The sequence below is a fragment of the Panicum hallii genome, chromosome 3 (genome assembly GCF_002211085.1).
Source record: "Panicum hallii strain FIL2 chromosome 3, PHallii_v3.1, whole genome shotgun sequence".
In the NCBI taxonomy this organism is placed as follows: Eukaryota; Viridiplantae; Streptophyta; class Magnoliopsida; order Poales; family Poaceae; genus Panicum; species Panicum hallii.
The window spans coordinates 49,454,270-49,471,767 of record NC_038044.1 but is presented as its reverse complement, the minus strand read 5'-3'; positions in this window follow the sequence as shown (position 1 = coordinate 49,471,767).

Here is a 17,498-nt window from a genome sequence, read left to right as displayed (position 1 = left end):
CATCTCTTGATATGCCAAATCTGAGTGCCTCTTGGTTACCAAGTCCGAATCGGAATCGGTGCAGGTTGAGTCCGAACTGTGCAATAGAGGCAATAACACTTCATATATATATATTTAGTTGTTCGGCTTACTTCAGAGAGAGAGAGAGGTGTGTACAGTGACTTGCTCACTTGTACTCCTTTGTTCATTGAATCTGTTTTTGAGGTTCCCCTAAAAAAAGAAAAAAAAAAGAAGAAAAGCAAAAATAAAAAATGAAAAGAAAAGAAAGGGGCTAATTCATTGTGTTTGTTTTTTCCCTTCTGTTCAGGGTGGTGCTTTGTGACTTCATATGTGTCCAGGCTTGCATATCTAGCACGGTCTAGACCAAAACCAGCACAGTACAACCGTTGAACAATTATTTAGTTTGTGAGACTGGAGACATCGGTCGCCAATATTGACAAGTCTTGCTGCTCTTTTACAGCGTTTTGATGAGCTCCATGCAAAGACCAACGAGCAGCGTGATGATTAGGAGGATGAATATATTGCTGATACTGAACAAGATGAATGAGACGCTCACCATCGCCGACGGCTACGTACTAATTGTAGAGGTATGTGTGGTTTTCGCTGACGTGAGGTACACAACAGTGATGATGCTTTCAGTAAGATTAAATTTAAGATACCTCCTTTTGATGGTACATATGACCCTGATGCATACATTACTTGAGAAATTATTGTTGATCAAAAGTTTGCATGCCATGATTTTGATAAGAATGCACGTGTTAGGGCTGCTACTGGTAAGTTCACTGATTTTACTTCTGTTTGGTGGATAGAATATGGCAAGAAAAATACCGATGACATGCCACAAACTTGGGATGCTTTGAAACGGGTCATGCGGGCTAGATGTGTGCCTTCTTACTATGCACGTGATCTGTTACATAAGTTACAACAATTAAGACAGGGCACTAAAAGTGTAGAAGAATATTATCAGGAATTACAAATGGGTATGCTACGCTGTAATTTAGTGGAGGGTGAGGAACCCGCTATGGCTAGATTTTTAGGAGGGTTAAATCGAGAAATTCAGGATATTCTTGCTTATAAAGATTATACTAACATAACCCGTTTATTCCATCTTGCTTGCAAAGCTGAAAGGGAAGTGCAGGTAAATCTAATGTTTCTGCAGGTAAATCTACATCATGGTAGCCACGTATGAATACTTCTATGGGCGGACGTGCACCTTTACCAGCTCCTTCACCGAGTCGTGCAGCAGCACCTTCTCTATCCAGCGACAAGCCACGTGCTCCTCCCACCACTTCAGCAACCAAGACTGTCCAGAAGCCAGCCGCTAGTGCTTCCTCGGTTGCATCCATGGGTAGAACAAGAGATGTCCAGTGCCATCATTGCAAGGGCTTTGGGCATGTTCAGCGTGACTGTCCTAGCAAGCGCGTTTTGGTGGTCAAAGATGATGGTGCGTATTCCTCTGCTAGTGATTTTGATGAAGATACACTTGCTTTGTTTGCTGCTGACCATGCAAGTAACGAGGGAACACCAGAAAAGCATATTGATGCAGGTGACGCTGAACACTACGAAATGGAGAAGACGGAGCAAAATCAGTGACATGCGCTGTTCCAAACCAAGTGTGTCATTAAAGAGCATTCCTATCGTATGATTATTGATGGAGGTAGCTGCAACAATTTGGCTAGCAGCGATATGGTGGAGAAGCTTGCACTCAGCACCAAACCACACCCACATCCGTATCACATTCAATGGCTAAACAACAGTGGTAAGGCTAAGGTAACGAGGCTGGTGCGCATTAATTTTGCAATCGGATCATATCATGATGTTGTTGAGTGCGATGTTGTGCCTATGCAGCTTATCATATTCTGCTCGGTAGACCTTGGCAATTTGATACGGATTGTGTGCATCATGCTAGATCAAATCAGTTTTCGCTCTTGCACCATGATAAGAAAATTGTGTTGCTTCCTATGTCTCCTAAAGCTATTGTGCGTGATGATATTGCTAGAGCTGCCAAAGCTAAAAGTGAGAACAATAAAATTGTCAAGTCGGTTGCTAATAAGAAAGATGAGATACGATTGAAAGGAATTTGCTTGCTTGCTACTACATCTGATAGTAATGAATTGATTGCTACCCTTCTGTAGCCTATGCTTTGGTGTGCAAAGATGCTTTGATTTCCATTCACGATATGCAGCACTCCTTGCCCCCTGCTATCACTAACATTTTGCAGGAGTATTCTGATGTGTTTTCAAATGAAATACCAGCATGGCTGCCACCAATACAAGGGATTGAGCACCAAATTGATCTAATCCCAGGTGCATCGTTGCCCAACCGTGCGCTGTACAGGACCCATCCGGAAGAAATGAAAGAGATTCAGCGACAAGTGCAAGAACTACTCAACAAAGGTTATGTACATGAGTCCCTTAGTTTTTGTGGTGTTTCGGTTATTTTAGTGCCCAAGAAAGATGAAACATGGCGTATGTGTGTTGATTGTAGAGCTATTAATAATATCATAATTTGATATTGACATCCTATTCCACGTTTGAATGATATGCTTGATGAATTGAGTGGTGCTGTTGTGTTTACCAAAGTTGATTTGCATAGTGGGTACCACCAGATTGGTATAAAATTGGGAGATGAATGGAAAACTGCTTTCAAAACTAAGTTTGGGTTATATGAGTGGCTAGTCATGCCTTTTGGGTTAACTAATGCACCTAGTACCTTCATGCGGTTAATGAACGAGGTTCTGCGTGCTCTCATTGGAAAATTTGTTGTTGTCTACTTGATGATTTATTGATTTACAGCAAATCCATGAAGGCACATCTTGATCATTTACATGCTGTTTTTAATGCTTTACGTGATGCACGATTATTTGGTAACCTTGAGAAGTGCGCATTTTGCACAGATCGAGTATCTTTGAATGTCGTCTCCTCCATCAATTGAGTTATCCCATGCCTCTCATCGAAAGTTTAGAAACAATCCCTAGCGGGTTCACATCAGCAATCATACAAGCAACAAAGAACTCGGGTGAAATGCATATCAACGCAACTTACCTATGGGATTTTTGTGAGGTTGCTCTATGTTTGCTGATTCTGGTTCAGCTTATGTGAGCGTGAAGACATGGATTTCTAGCGGCTATGATGGCTCAACAACCTCCATGGATGCTGGTGTCACACCAGCCACCTTCTCAGGCACAGGGGCTCGGGCATCCGCGGCATCGCTAGGCTGATCCAAGCCTAGAGCAGAGGACGGTCTGCATATGGAAACAACATTATGAGTTGTTAATAGACAAATAACAACCTACAATACACAAGGGAAAAGCACTCGGATACTTACAGTGCAGACTTCTTTATAGTTAGTACTTTCTTCCTGAGTACTCAGGGCACCGGGTACTAGTACCTAGAGTACTCGTTGTCGTAGGTTCGCCAGTTGAGGGTGGCGTTGGCCCCGACGGGGCAACCGCGATGGTCACCCTCAAACTGTGGTCAGCCGGGGCCGGCGAGTGCTCTAGCGAGGCTTCAGTAGTACCACTTGACGGGTCAACTGCAAAGGTGGGCACGCTCTGTCCCTTTGCAGTGTCATCCCCGATCTCCTCGTCAACTATGCCCCTGATACGTTTGGGGCTTGGGGAGTACCGACAGAAGTCAAGAAGAAGGGGGAATTTCAATTGAAAAGTGACTAAGCGAAAGTAGGAAAAGTACTTGGAATGCAAGGACAAGCACTTAACTGGACGTCCCGATGTCATCGCTAACAGGTGAGGTGCTGGCCTTGCGCTTCCGAGCGGTGACTCTTGGTCCCCGCGGATGGCTAGGTAAAAGATCACCACCAGGAGAGCTTACGCCTTCCTAGGCGGACTTCTTGCCCTTGCCTTTCACCACTTGCACCAGCGTGTGACTGTTGTCGCTATCTTGATCATCATCTGAACTAACTGGATCATAGGATGGACGGTAGATAGGCGCCTGGTACGCTGATGGCTGCAGGTGCTGCGGACATGCGATGTCTGGCATCGGCATCATACTTCTATATACGTTTACATCCTGCTGCAACAAGATTGATAGATGAGTTAGTGTCACTCAAGACAAAATTGCAGTTCAACAGGATACGGATACTTACATGCTTTGGAGGCTCCTTGGCAGAGTACATTTTCGGAATATATGGTATGGTTTCAGCACCCATGAGTACTCGGCTGACTTTCAGAATGGCATCGGATTTCTAGATGGGGTCTGCAGAAAATTGAGAAGGGTCTGAGACTCAAAGGTACTCGAAGCCAAACCTCAACCATTTCTACAGTGGCTGGATCCGCCTATCGACCCGTGAGTACATCACCGCTACTCCAATAACGCCCGCATCCCTCTGATTTTTTATCATACTAAAAACTCTGGGATCTGGCTCTCATCAACGCAAGGCTTGGACCACTCGCGTGTGAACGCGTGTGATCTTGAGAGCTCCCGCGGTCCTCTGGCAGGGAAGATGCATGATTTCTGATATAAAACCACTTCTCTCTCCACCCTAACAAACTACTCGGGAATTTGTAGGAAATGTATTTTTTCTCCATCCCCTACCTCAGTTGTAGTCCAGCACCTCCGACCTTATACAGATCCTTATCGTTGGGTTGGGCTTTGAGGTGGAAAAGATAGGTGAACAGATCAAAGTGTGGCTCTATTCCTAAGAATACTTCACAGAACTGAACAAAAATAGAAATGTGAATGATGGAGTTGGGATTGAGATGATGCAATTGGATTCCATAGTAGAAAAAAGGAGACCACGGAAAAATCAGAAGTCGGGAGGGCTAATCCTCGCTCGACAAAGTATTGAAAGAGAACAATCTCATCAACTTCCTCATATGGCCTCTTATCACCAGTGGCATTGCACCACTTGATAACTTCTTTGCTCTGAAGAAGACCCTCATCAACAAGGGCCTGGAGATCAGCTTCGGAGCACTTACTTGGTCTCCACCCATCTCCGGCAGTGGTGATGACCTTCAACTCCTTTTCTTTTCCCTTGGAGGCCCCTCACTTGTTGCCGGCCATCCCTGTGGTCACGAGGTGCTTCGCTCGCATGTGCTCGGTGGCTACAACAAGAGAGGCGGTGGAGCAAGGCTCTTGGGGAGAAGGATGAATCGGGCGACTACTTCTCACACAGAGAACGAACTAGATCTAACTCTGGAAGTGGCGGCAGCTGCGAGACAGAGGAAGATGAAAGGCTCGAGCAGTAAAAAGCACAAGTGAAAGGGTGAGTGGAACCATAAGTCATCGCGCGGTTAAATAACCAGCGGCGGACCCAAGTTCATTGCGCGGAATGCGAAGAGTTTTTTTAGGGATAAGATTTGTTTTGAGCGGTAATTTCGAGAATTTTTGGGAAAGTTATTTGTTTAACTATTTTTTTAGGGATAACGTCCCGAAAAGAGAGGTTTCTGAATTCTAGAACCAATTTACCCACTTTAACCATCAGCTCAAACTCTTAATTTTTCGCACAACCCATGACATGATTCTTTGGATCCTTTTTCCCAAACCTTGGGATTTGGATTCAAGATTCGAGGACTGCGGGACGCATGTCATCGATGGCTTACTTTTTAAATTTTTTGAAAGATAAGGATAGAAGGTTCAAGACTAATTTGACCCTCAGCCTGATTCTTTGATTCAACCTAAGGCTCGAGGGCTACTCCATATGGGGTGCGAGTTCAATCGCACCCCATATAAAAGAAGACAATTACTCAAGGCATGAGCACCTCATAGTTTTGATGCACCCAAGGAAGTACTCAGAAGGCACCTTCAAGATGAAGTTCGAAAAAACTTGAAGATACCTTCAGAAGTACTCGGAAGCCTACACTACTCGACTACGAAGAGCTCGGGGGCTTGTCAGACCCGGAGACACGAGACTACGCACATGGCGTACATATTCTAGGATATGGGATGAGACATGGCCCACGCCCTACAACAGTTGTAACTACTCGTATCGTAGTAGAACTTGTCGGAACAGAAGAAAACTACACGAGTAGTACTCGGGTAGGACTCCTAAGCTCATATCTAACTAGTATTTTCATGTAACCCTATCCCCCAAACTGTATAAGGGGTGGGAAGGGACCCCCTCCAAACACATTATCATCTAAGGCAATACAAATCATCACACAAGACATAGGGTATTACGCTCTCAGTGGCCCGAATCTATCTAATCTTGTGTTCCTTGCACCTTCGAGTTCCTGATCTCGGGGACACCCGACCTACAATCTACCACTGTGGGGGTATACGAGGGGCTTGGAGGTTAAACACTAACAAGAAGTGTGATCAAGAGCTTAATATTTAATAGAAGTGAAGATTCTTGGTTGCTTGATCACAAAGTTGATATTTTGATCAATTTGTTGAACAAATGGAATTCAATGAGTACATATTGTGGTGCAAGGCTACATGTGATTTAAGATGGCAAGATGGCTAAGGGTTAGTAAGAACTTTGCTACAAGGTACTAAGCGAGAGAGAAGGGCAAGTAAAGGGCTTGGCACCTAGAACCCATGCTAGGGTGAAGAAGCAAGTTAGTGCTAGCATTTATGGACCAATCAATGCCATGGTAGTCAGAAGTTGCTAAGCATCGATCATTATTGAACCATATGGATTTAGGTGTCTTGAGGATGTCAAGTTTATTATTGATCATATATGGTGAAGAACCTCAAGGCACTAGCTCAAGAAGGATAATTCTCAAGAAAGAGGCAAAGAAAATGTTTGCAAACCCTCAAAGTATGATATTGAAGAAAAGCGGTATGGTAAAGATATTCAAGCTCAAGAGGTTTATATTGTGTTCATTATTTGATCTTGAGTATAGGTAATGCCATACTATCAAGAGGGATGCGATGTTGATAACTTTGCTTATGTCTCGGTGCTCAAACCTCACATTTCAAGTGCTAATATGAGAGAAACACTTGTCACAACACTTGCACCGGTTGATCTAGGATATTGATTTCAGTTGGAATGGGTAGTCCTCTGAATAAGCTTTTCATAGAGTACAAGATCATCGAATTCGGAGTCTGGAGTAAAAAGTTATGGCGTTTTCTCTTAGGTCACTTAAGCTGTATGGTGGACCTGAAACTCCGAAAGTTTCAGAGATTCCGGAGAATTATGCAGAGATTTCAAAGATTTTTGAGAAAAGGGAAATGCTAACTTTTTCCGAAGATTCCAGAGATTTTTATGGAGTCTCCGGACTTATTTTGAACCTAACAGCTAGTTTTTGGGTCCGGAGTCTCTGGAGATTTTTCAAAAATTCCGGAACTTAACAGCTCAACGGCTAGTTTTTGGGGATGGGTATTTATACCCCTCACCCCCTCCCATTTGTTGCTGCTGGTTTCCCATGCGAAATACACTTATACACGGCCCTAAGAAGCTCTCCCCACTCTAGATTTGCAAGAGATTTGAGAAGAGAAGTGAGCTGGCGCTAAGAGAGAGATTAGGAAGCAAGATTGAGTGAAAGTGAGCAAATCCATTCTTGAGCAACCGAGTTCATAGCGAGAAATCTTCGTGGCATTTGTTACTCTTGGAGGTCAAGCCTCCTAGATGGCTAGGCGTCGCCCAGTGAGCACCCAAGCTTGTGGTGTGTTGCGGGAAGTTTGTGAAGGCTTCGATTTCGCGTCCGCGAGGGAAGAAATCAAGAAGTGAAGTGGGAAAAGGGTTGAGCGCGACCCGGCTTCTTTGGAAGCACCCAACAGAGACATAAGAACCCATGAAGGGATCTGAACTTCGGTAAACAAATTCTGGTGTCACTTCTTCTTGATTTGTTGATTTCACTGCTTGTTGCTTGTGCTAACTCCTTTCTAGGTTTATCTCGATCTATCACTGAGAAGGTTTGAGTAAGATTTGACTTACAAGCTTCTAGTGAAATATCTTAGAAACAACTCACCAGTGTATGGTAATTCGTCGATCTACTTTTGGTTGTGGTTTCAATAGGCGTGTTGTGTAGTTTATGTTATTTCCGGAGACTCCGAAGAATTATGCAGAAACACCGAAAGTTGTGGAGATTCCGGAGAAATCTCCGGAGTTTCCGTAAGTTACTAATTCCGCTGCAAGTTTTTGTGTAAAATTTTAGAACCGCCTATTCACCCCTCTCTAGGTGACATCAAAGGTCTTTTCAACTCTTGGAGGTAAAGCCTCCTAGATGGCTAGGCATCGCCGATTAGATCCCAAGCTTGTGGTGAGCAGCGGGAAGTTTGTGAAGGCTGAGATCTTACCTCCGCAAGGGAAAAGATCACATCTAGTGGAAACGAGGAGTGGTTGAAATAGACCGATCTCAAGGAACCGAGTTGAAATAGACTCAAGCCCAACAAGTTCCTCAACGGAGACGTAGGGTTCATAGTGGTGAATCCTAACTTCGAAAAATAAATTCTAGTGTCTACATTTGATTTGTCTCAATCCTTTACTCTCTAGCACTTACTTGTTAATTCCGCATCGATCTACTTGGTTGTGCTCGTTCTGTGTGCAGTGGCTTGCTAGAAATACTAGAAATCGTCTACAGAAGCACTTCACCAAGTTTGGTTTGTGTTAGAGCTCGAGGAGGGAAGTAATTCTAATTTTTGTGTGCTTTCTATTTTAGACTGGTCTGACCGGTCTGCCCAACCGGTCTGACTAGTCTGTGGTGCTGACAGCTGCTTAAGTTGTGTAATTTGCAGAAAAGTCTATTCATCCCCTGTATGCGACATCAAGATCCTTTCATGGTGTTTTACCGTCAAGTCTACCTAGGGATACTCTAAGGTAATAGGTTTGTACGTAGGGTGTCGACAGTATCAGGATGTCAAAGGTGCAAGCAACACAAGGTTTAGACAGGTTCAGGCTGCGAGTTTCGTAAAACCCTACATTCTATGTGGTGGTTTGTATTGCTTTGGATTGGTTAGCTACTAACAGATTTGCCTTGGTGGTTTGTATTGACAGGAATCCTACTATGGTCGTACCAAGTAGTTTCCTTCCACACCGACTAGTCCTACTCGAGTCCGATTATATCACAATAGGTATAAGATATGAGACATATCCCATTGTTTATTCTAGAAAGATTTATATCATATAAGCAGTCCCGTGATTCCGGATATGACAATATATTTTTTCAGCTCCCCACATCACGTGGAATCAGGCAAATCACTCCAACTCGATTCACGCAAGAATCAGTCAGAGTTCCCCACATCACGTGGAATCAGGCAAATCACTCCAACTCGATTCACGCAAGAATCAGACGTGGCAGCGCTCCACTGATTCTCGTGCCGCAGGAGCGCTGCCAAACGCACCCTAAAATCTAGTTGAAATAAATGGGAGATACAGGTCCCTACACTAAATGATACCACAGGACAGAACTTGTTGAAAAATAGCATCACTCATCGTTTTTTCAGTTGGAAGATATCATCCCTCCATGATTTGAGTCCAAAACAACCATCAGAATACCACACCTCCTAGGTAGGCAAAGAACAAAATCAGCAGACAATTATTAGCAACGGCGGGAAAGGGTCAGAGTATCAAGATTTTGTGGCGGGGCACTATCAAAGTAACCTCATGAAATGAAGCAACGGTGTCAGCAGTGGGGAGCCGCAAAATGGATGACCTAATTGGCGGCGGGAAAGTGTCAGAGTTTCAAGATTAGTGATCTCCCTTTGAAACCCTTGGGCCAGAGAAAATTTTGGAGTTGTCAATACCACCCTATGTTCTTTACTCTTTTGTATGTGGACAGTACCTACATTGATTTTTATTCAGGAAATACGTTTAAAGATTTTGAACTGGCTCAAAGAACATTTTACAAGTTTAAAAAATTAGTAAAGTAGTGTATCTTCAAGATACTAGCCCTCATTTTAAAATACTGAGCTATTTTCAAAATATCTAAAAAGTTATAAATTTCACATAATTTATTGTTGATTGTATTTTTTATGACACTAGCTAGTAAATAGTACTCCAATAAGAACAACATATGGATATTATGTCATTTATGGTTGAACATATTTACGGTTCTTTGTGGAAAACTGACTATGGTATATTTTGCAAATAAAAAAACTTTGGGTTGGGATTATTTGACTTAAGGTATTAGCTTTGTTATCTTTCAACTCTGACTCTTTTCTGATAGTATTTACTATTTAGTGACTAGTATAACAGATATTAAATATTTTTGCTGCCATGTCACCCTACTAGATTGGACTCCAGTCCATGTACTCTGTTCTGTCCCTCCGTCACTCGTCCTATCCTTTTCTTTTGCAATTGGTTGAGCTTTTATTAGGTTTCAAAATAAAAGGACATAGAAAGAACATCTAAATCATTTCGTTCGTTTTCACCTCCGGGCTCCGGTCTCCTCCACACCAAAGCATAGTGAAGAAGGAGTCCAATCCAAGGAATAATATTTTATAAAGGAAAAAGTCTAAATTACTCCTCTCAAGTATAGCCAAAATCTGGATAACCTCCTAAAGTATTTTTTTATTCAAGTTACCCCACAACTAAATTAATTAGTCCAATTTACCTCTTAGCAAGATTTATCTTTTTTTTTCTCCACACACAAATGGAGGGGTTGAGTTAAAATTTCACGCTGTGATAGAATACATTATGACACATGTTTAAAAATAAATTATGAGTTTTTTCATCATTATTTTGGTAGGCTAGGATATCAAATAAAAAATTAATCCTTAGAACATATAATTGTGTAAAAAGTAATTGACAAAAATTTCATTAAGTGCTTAACCACCTCGGATCCACTGAAGTCGATGGTCTAGAGATAGCACCATCCAACATCGCCGACGATCAAGTTTAGGATTCGGAGCCACAGCCATCAGAAGGAAAGATGTTCCTAAAACCGGTTTCTATGTTTGGTTTGAAGAATTCCTAAAACCGGTGGAAAGGTAATAGATCACTCAATTGCTTAAAGCAAACACCCCATTAGCTGCCATATCACTACTGGAAAAACCTTAACTTCCGACGGTTTAGCCGTCGGAAGTTAAGGCTACTTAACTTCCGACGGTTTAGAACAAACCCGTCGGAAGTTTGTTCAACGGCGCTAAATCATCGGAAATTTTGAACTTCCGACGGCTTAGAACAAAACCGTCGGAAGTTTACTAACTTCCAACGGCCGCGGGAAACGGTCGGAAGTTAGCCACAAAACGGCGACTGACGGCCGTCTGTTAACTTCCGACGGTTTCCCGCGACCGTCGGAAGTTTGCGGTGTTTAACTTCCGACGGCCGCTCAGAAACCGTCGGAAGTTAACCTTACCAGGCAAACAGACCAATTTGAAACCTAATTTGAAACCTCAGAACCAACCACAGGCATTATATATAATTAAATTTCATCCACAATTATAATTCACAATCAGAAATTGCACGCAAGTACACAATTCATATATACACATACATAAACTTCACAGGTTCAAAATCAAAGTTCACAAACTTCATACAAGTATCATATCGAACAAATTCACACAATAATAATGTTTCACTTAAGTTTGGCCCCCTCCATCACCTGGTTGAGTTCATCCGTCACTTCCAATGAATTGATCCGCCCAATTCGATGTTGGATCAACGTGTGAGTCTCCCGGTGCCGCTAGGTTAGGTGGTGGGGTGTGAAAAGACTATAAAAGATAAATGGACAAGATTAGTTTGAAAGATAACTAATTGGATAATATTTATTTAGAGTGATCATATTTTGTAATGACTATGAACTAACATTTGAATCGTTGACTATCATACCTGAGGTGAAGCTGATGGCCAACCGGCCTGTGCAAAAGGTGGAGGTACTAGTGGTGGCACTTGTATATTCTGTTGGGTCGCTAATTGCTGAAAGATCAAATTTGTCAGTAAGAATATAACTTAACCTAAGTTGTAACAATTAAGATTTACCTGCAGTATTGCATTCTGTTGTGCAAGTTGAGCTTGGAACCACTGCTGCTGTAGCTCCTGTTGTCTTACTTTTTCACGCAGCCTTACAACCTCCGCGCTGTCGTCGCCACTACTTGTGCTACGACTTGATGACCGCGACGATCCCGCTCTTTGACGCGACGGCACCTGACTCGAGTCAATGACTTTATCGAATAATGGATACCTACAAATATTGACCAAATATAGCAAATTCCCAATATGTATTTTTGCTTAAATTATAAAATTAGATTGAAATGTAAAGAAATCTAACCGGCCATGAGGTTTTCCACCACCACTACTGTAAACGGCCTCAGGATCAATAAGCGCGTTTCTCCAGTCATAACCCTCTCCATGTCGAGCAATCATTTGGTCACCATATGCCGCCTTCAAAGAACAAAATCACACAATTACATAAGATGTTTCATGACAACTCGATAGCGCTAATTTTGTAAAAGTAGATATACCAGACGCTCTGTAGCCGCCTGAGAGCATAACTGATCCGGATTTGTAGGATCACGTCCTCTATGACCTTCGAGGTAGACTTGAATATCACTCGGCGCTACACCTGTGCGAACTTCCTATACATACAAAAAAAATAAAGAAGCATGCATTGGTAAATGAAATTAATAGAATTCATTTCAAAGAATTCACTTACAATGCGTTTGGCCAATCGAAAGTGCCCATCACCTCCGTAGGTGTAATAGGACTCAGTTCCATGATTTTCTCTATTTCTCTGGGAAATGCTTTTGAACTCATCTGTGGTCCAATAGTGACATAAGGCATGATAAGCCTCCTCACGTGTGGCCATCCACGGAATCATTTCCTGCACAATAATATTTCGTTTCAAGGTAACAAACAGAATCATACTAATTGCAACTTGCAACAGTTTACCTCGCGGTATTGTTCCACAGTCAAGTAATATTTTCCAGCATCCCGTTTCTTCTGAAATCTTATCCCTTGAGTCCGTTCCAGATAAGAAGCAACAACCTGAATTCTGGCATAAGAAATCATATCTCTAACCACAATGTGTGCGTTATGGTGGAACACACGTCTGGCATGATCATCATAAGCTCCCTCCTCAGGCAACTTGTAATATTTCTGCAAAAATTTTACACAATCAGTAGACATCGTATGTAGATAATTAAATCAGTACATAAGAGCAATCATACCCAAAACTCAGCCCAAACTGCCTTTTAGGTATTGCCGAACGTTATGTTGACACCATATCTATAATAATTCCAAGATGTAGCAGGGATTCGTTCGCCAGATACAAGTTCTACCATTCCAGGCCAAAGCATACGGCATATGTTACCTAAAATTTTGTTCACCTGTCTTAAATGACCAACACCTGGGAAATTAGGCTCAAACCAAGACCTACAAGTATATAAAACAATTACAAGTATATAAAACAATTAGAATCAATTCGGAATAAGTATCATATACTAAAATACAGAAAAAATATACTAACCCATCTCCATTCGGTGTGATCACGCACTTTTCTTCTTCTCGTGGAGGTTTAGGCGGCGGAATCCAACCAATCTTCGACCGCCGCCTACGTGTCCGACCCTGCCCTCCAGATCCTCCAGCTTCTGACCCTCCAGCCCCAGCCCCAGCCTCTCCAGCTTCTGCCCCTTCATCACCAGCTACTGTCCCCGCATCACCAGCACTAGTCTCTCCAGCTCTTGACCCTCCAACTCTTGACCCTTGACCTGCCGACCCTCCACCTGCAGATCCTTCAGACCATCTATCCCAACCACCTAAGTCAGTCTCCCGGCCCGCCTCGTCCGACTCCTTGCTACTTGTCTTCTCGTCCGTCTCCTCTTCACTCTACAAAATACATAAAATATTTCAGTAATTATATTGAATCTCAAAATTAGAATGAATATATAAACATTACATATATACCTCATCTCTCTGGAACGCAATCTGCGCCCTCATCTCTGGAGGTAAGTGTTCCAGCAATTGTCTACGCCTTGAAGCTCTCACAGAAGTGCCCGCAAACAGATCGTCATCTTGTCCCTTTGATAGCTTAGTGCTTTTCACGAAACTCTTTGCTAGGTTTTTTAGCCTTTTTGACATCCTGTTAAAAGAAAAAGTTAGTACATCAATACAAGTACAATTAATAGTACAAATAAAATAAAGGAAACATGAGGTATTTACTTATCAATCATATTCAAAATTAGGATCAAGTTGTTTTGTAAGCTTCGAAGGACGCCAAGTAACTTTTTTCTTCCTTGGCACTCGTTTTCTTTTTGGAGGAACTACTACATCATTTTGATCTCCCACTAATGCATCTGACAACAACTCTGTATCTATGTTGAAAGAGCTCGGGAGTTCATCTTCTTGATAAATTTCCTCAAACCCTTCTTGCAAATTTCTTTGATAATACACCTGATCGTCAGCGATGTGTATCCGTTCACGAGGATTGACCTTGTACACTACCCACCAGTCTTTCAGATCCCTGCATGGGTACGACATATAATACACCTAATCGACTTGGTGAGCGAGCACAAATTCGTTGCACGCACGTGTTCTGTTCTCATGTCATACTTCTACCATACCGAATTGATTTTCTCGAGTGCCGTGATAGGGATCAAACCAATCACATTGGAAGAACACTACTTGAAGATTGTTCGGTCCCGTGAAGTCGTAAACAAGTATGTCCTTAACAATTCCATAATAATTAATCCTCCTTTCTCGATCATCCTTTGTCGTACAAACAACTTCAGTATTCGTTGTGGCTACTAAAGGATGAGTAGATTCAAATTTTGTCGAACGAAACCGAAACCCATTGATATCATACCGACCATAGCTTCTAACAGTTACTATACCAAGCGACATCTGACATAAATCCTTGTGTATGTGGGGCATTCTGTCGCACTATCAATTATATGACTCAATTAGATATTTGAAACATAGTAAGAAAATATCATAGAAAATAATAAATTCTTACATAATCCCGGAACCAATTAAGAAAATTTGGCTTCCCATCTCTACCATATCGAAGCATGTTTTCATATTGCTTAGAAGAAAATTTACGCCTAGATGACCAAGTTTGCAATTCAAATTCCTTGTTTGTCAAGTAAACAAATGAGATATCGGCCACGATAACTAACAACAAAAATTAAGTAAAAAATTTATCTTACTTGAAATATGGAGCCATCTCATCAATATTAGCATACATGTAGAGCAAAGCAGATAAATTTTGCTCACGATCAGGGTCACATCTTGTAAAGGCTCCAACGGTCTTTCCCTTGCACTCGAAAATTGAAAGATCACTGCATCGAACTTCTTGACCTACATGGTAACGCAACTTCTTCCGGACCAGGAATTACAAGACACAAGAACATATAATCATATTTCATGCAAAGATGTGGTGGAAGGTTATACGGAATAGCAAATACCGGCCAACAAGAATATGATGATGCAGTCATATTGAAAGGTGAGAAACCATCTGTCGCCAAACCAAGTCGAACATTTCTCGCATCACTAGCAAAATTTGGATCAAAATCATCTAAAGCTTTCCATGCATCAGTATCAGACGGGTGCACCATCGACTCTGGGTTTGCACGCACCCTCTCTTTGTGCCATCTCATGTGCTTAGCAGTATTCTTTGATAAAAATAACCACTTCAACCGAGGCATAAGAGGCATGTAGCGAAGTTGCTTTTGTGCTATCTCTGTAGTCACCTTCTCACCATCTTCATTTACAACCTCCACGAACCTCGATTCTTGACACTTTCGACACTTCTTCAAATCTATATCATTTTTCCAAAAAAGCATACAGTTATTTGGACAAACATCAATCTTTTTGTAGTCCATACCAAGCCCAGACAACAATTTCCTTGATTGGTAGACATCTTTAGGCATCTTGTGATTTGCCGGAAGTATATCACCAATCAAATTCAAGATCAGATTGTAACAATTGTGAGATAATGTGAATTTGGACTTAATAGCCATGAGTCGAGTCACGAAAGCAAGGACAGTCACTTTTGTGTGCTCGTGCAACGGCTCTTCTGAAGCTTTAAGGAGCTCGAAAAAATTTTTAGCCTCCGACGTAGGTGGATCCTCAGTCTTGGATGGGAGCTCCATATCTTCCCCTAAATCACGAAGCATCTCATCCATTCTATCATACTCTCCATTATCATTACTTAGAACTTGTGGTGATGTCGCCACTTCTAATGGTATTGGAACTTCTGGTGCATTCTGAGGAGGTAAAGCTTCACCGTGATACACCCACACCTCATAGTTAGGCATGAAACCATACTTTATCAGATGTGAGGACAAAACTTTCCTAGTCTGACAATGGCAAATACGACAACGGCTACATGGGCATCTCACATCATTTCCATTCTTTGACATAGCAAAAGCATGCTTAACAAATTCCTCCGTATTAGCTATCCATTTATCTGACAAATTAGGCCAACCTTCGTACATCCATCGTCGATCCTCACCCATACTTTAAGTTAAATAATTGCAAAGTTAGAATATAGTTATCTTGAGCAATTAGTTTTAAATTAGATATATCATAATTATAAAGCTTTAGTTACTAAACTTAAGCGACTACTGTTTAATCACTATAATATGCATATCAAATACAATATTTTATTTAACTTCCGACAGTGCTGCACTAACCTGGCGGGCGGGAGGTCGGGCGGCGGCGGGCCGGGCGGAGCGGCCGGCCGGCGGGGGGCCGGGTGGTGCGGCCCGGCGGCGGCGGGAGGCCGGGGCGGCGCGGCCGGGCGGCGGCGGGGACGGGCGGCGGCGCCGGGGGCAGGGGCGGCGCGGCCCGAGGGCAAGGGCGGCGCGGCCCGAGGGCAGAGGCGGCAGCGCGGCCGGGGGGCGGCGGGTCCGGCGGCGGCGCGGCCCGGCGGCAGGGGCGGCGCGGCGAGGGCAGGGGCGGCGCGGCAAACTGATGCTCAAAGATTAGTTTGCAAACTGCACAAAGTAAAAACTGTGTATTATATTTGCAAATGAAGAGAGTATATTTATCTTTCTATCGTGAACATAAACACAGAAGAAAGGAAATCATAATTCATAATATCCATACAACTCCAGCGCGGCAGCGGGGTTGGGCGGCGGCGCGGCCCGGGGGCGGAGGCGGCGGCGCGGACGGGGGCAGACGCAGCACGGCCGGGCGGCGCGGCCGGGGGCAGGGGCGGCGCGGACGGGGGGCACACGCGGCCCGGGGGCGGAGGCGGCGGCGTGGATGGAGGCAGACGCGGCACGGTCGGGCGGCGCGGCCGGGGGCAGGGGCGGCGCGCCCTGGCGGCGGGGCGACGGGCAGCGGGGGGGGGGGGGCGCCGTGCGGCGGCGGGGCCGGGCAGCGCGGGGACGGGCGGCGGCGCGCGGCCGGGCGGCGCGGGGCAGGGGCGGCGCGCCCTGGCGGCGGGGCGACGGGCAGGCCGAGCTAGGGGGCGGCGCGGGGACGGGCGGCGCGCGGACGGGCGGCGCGGCGGGCAGGCCGAGCTAGGGGGCGGCGGCGCGACGGGCGGCGCAGCTATCGAGCGGGATGGAGATGACGCGCGCGGGGGAAAGAAAAGCTACGGCGTTGACACAACGCGAGCCCGGTGGGGTAACGGCGGCCCTTAACTTCCGACGGCCCGCCCTAGGCCGTCGGAAGTTACTTAACTTCCGACGGCTCTTTGTGCAGCCGTC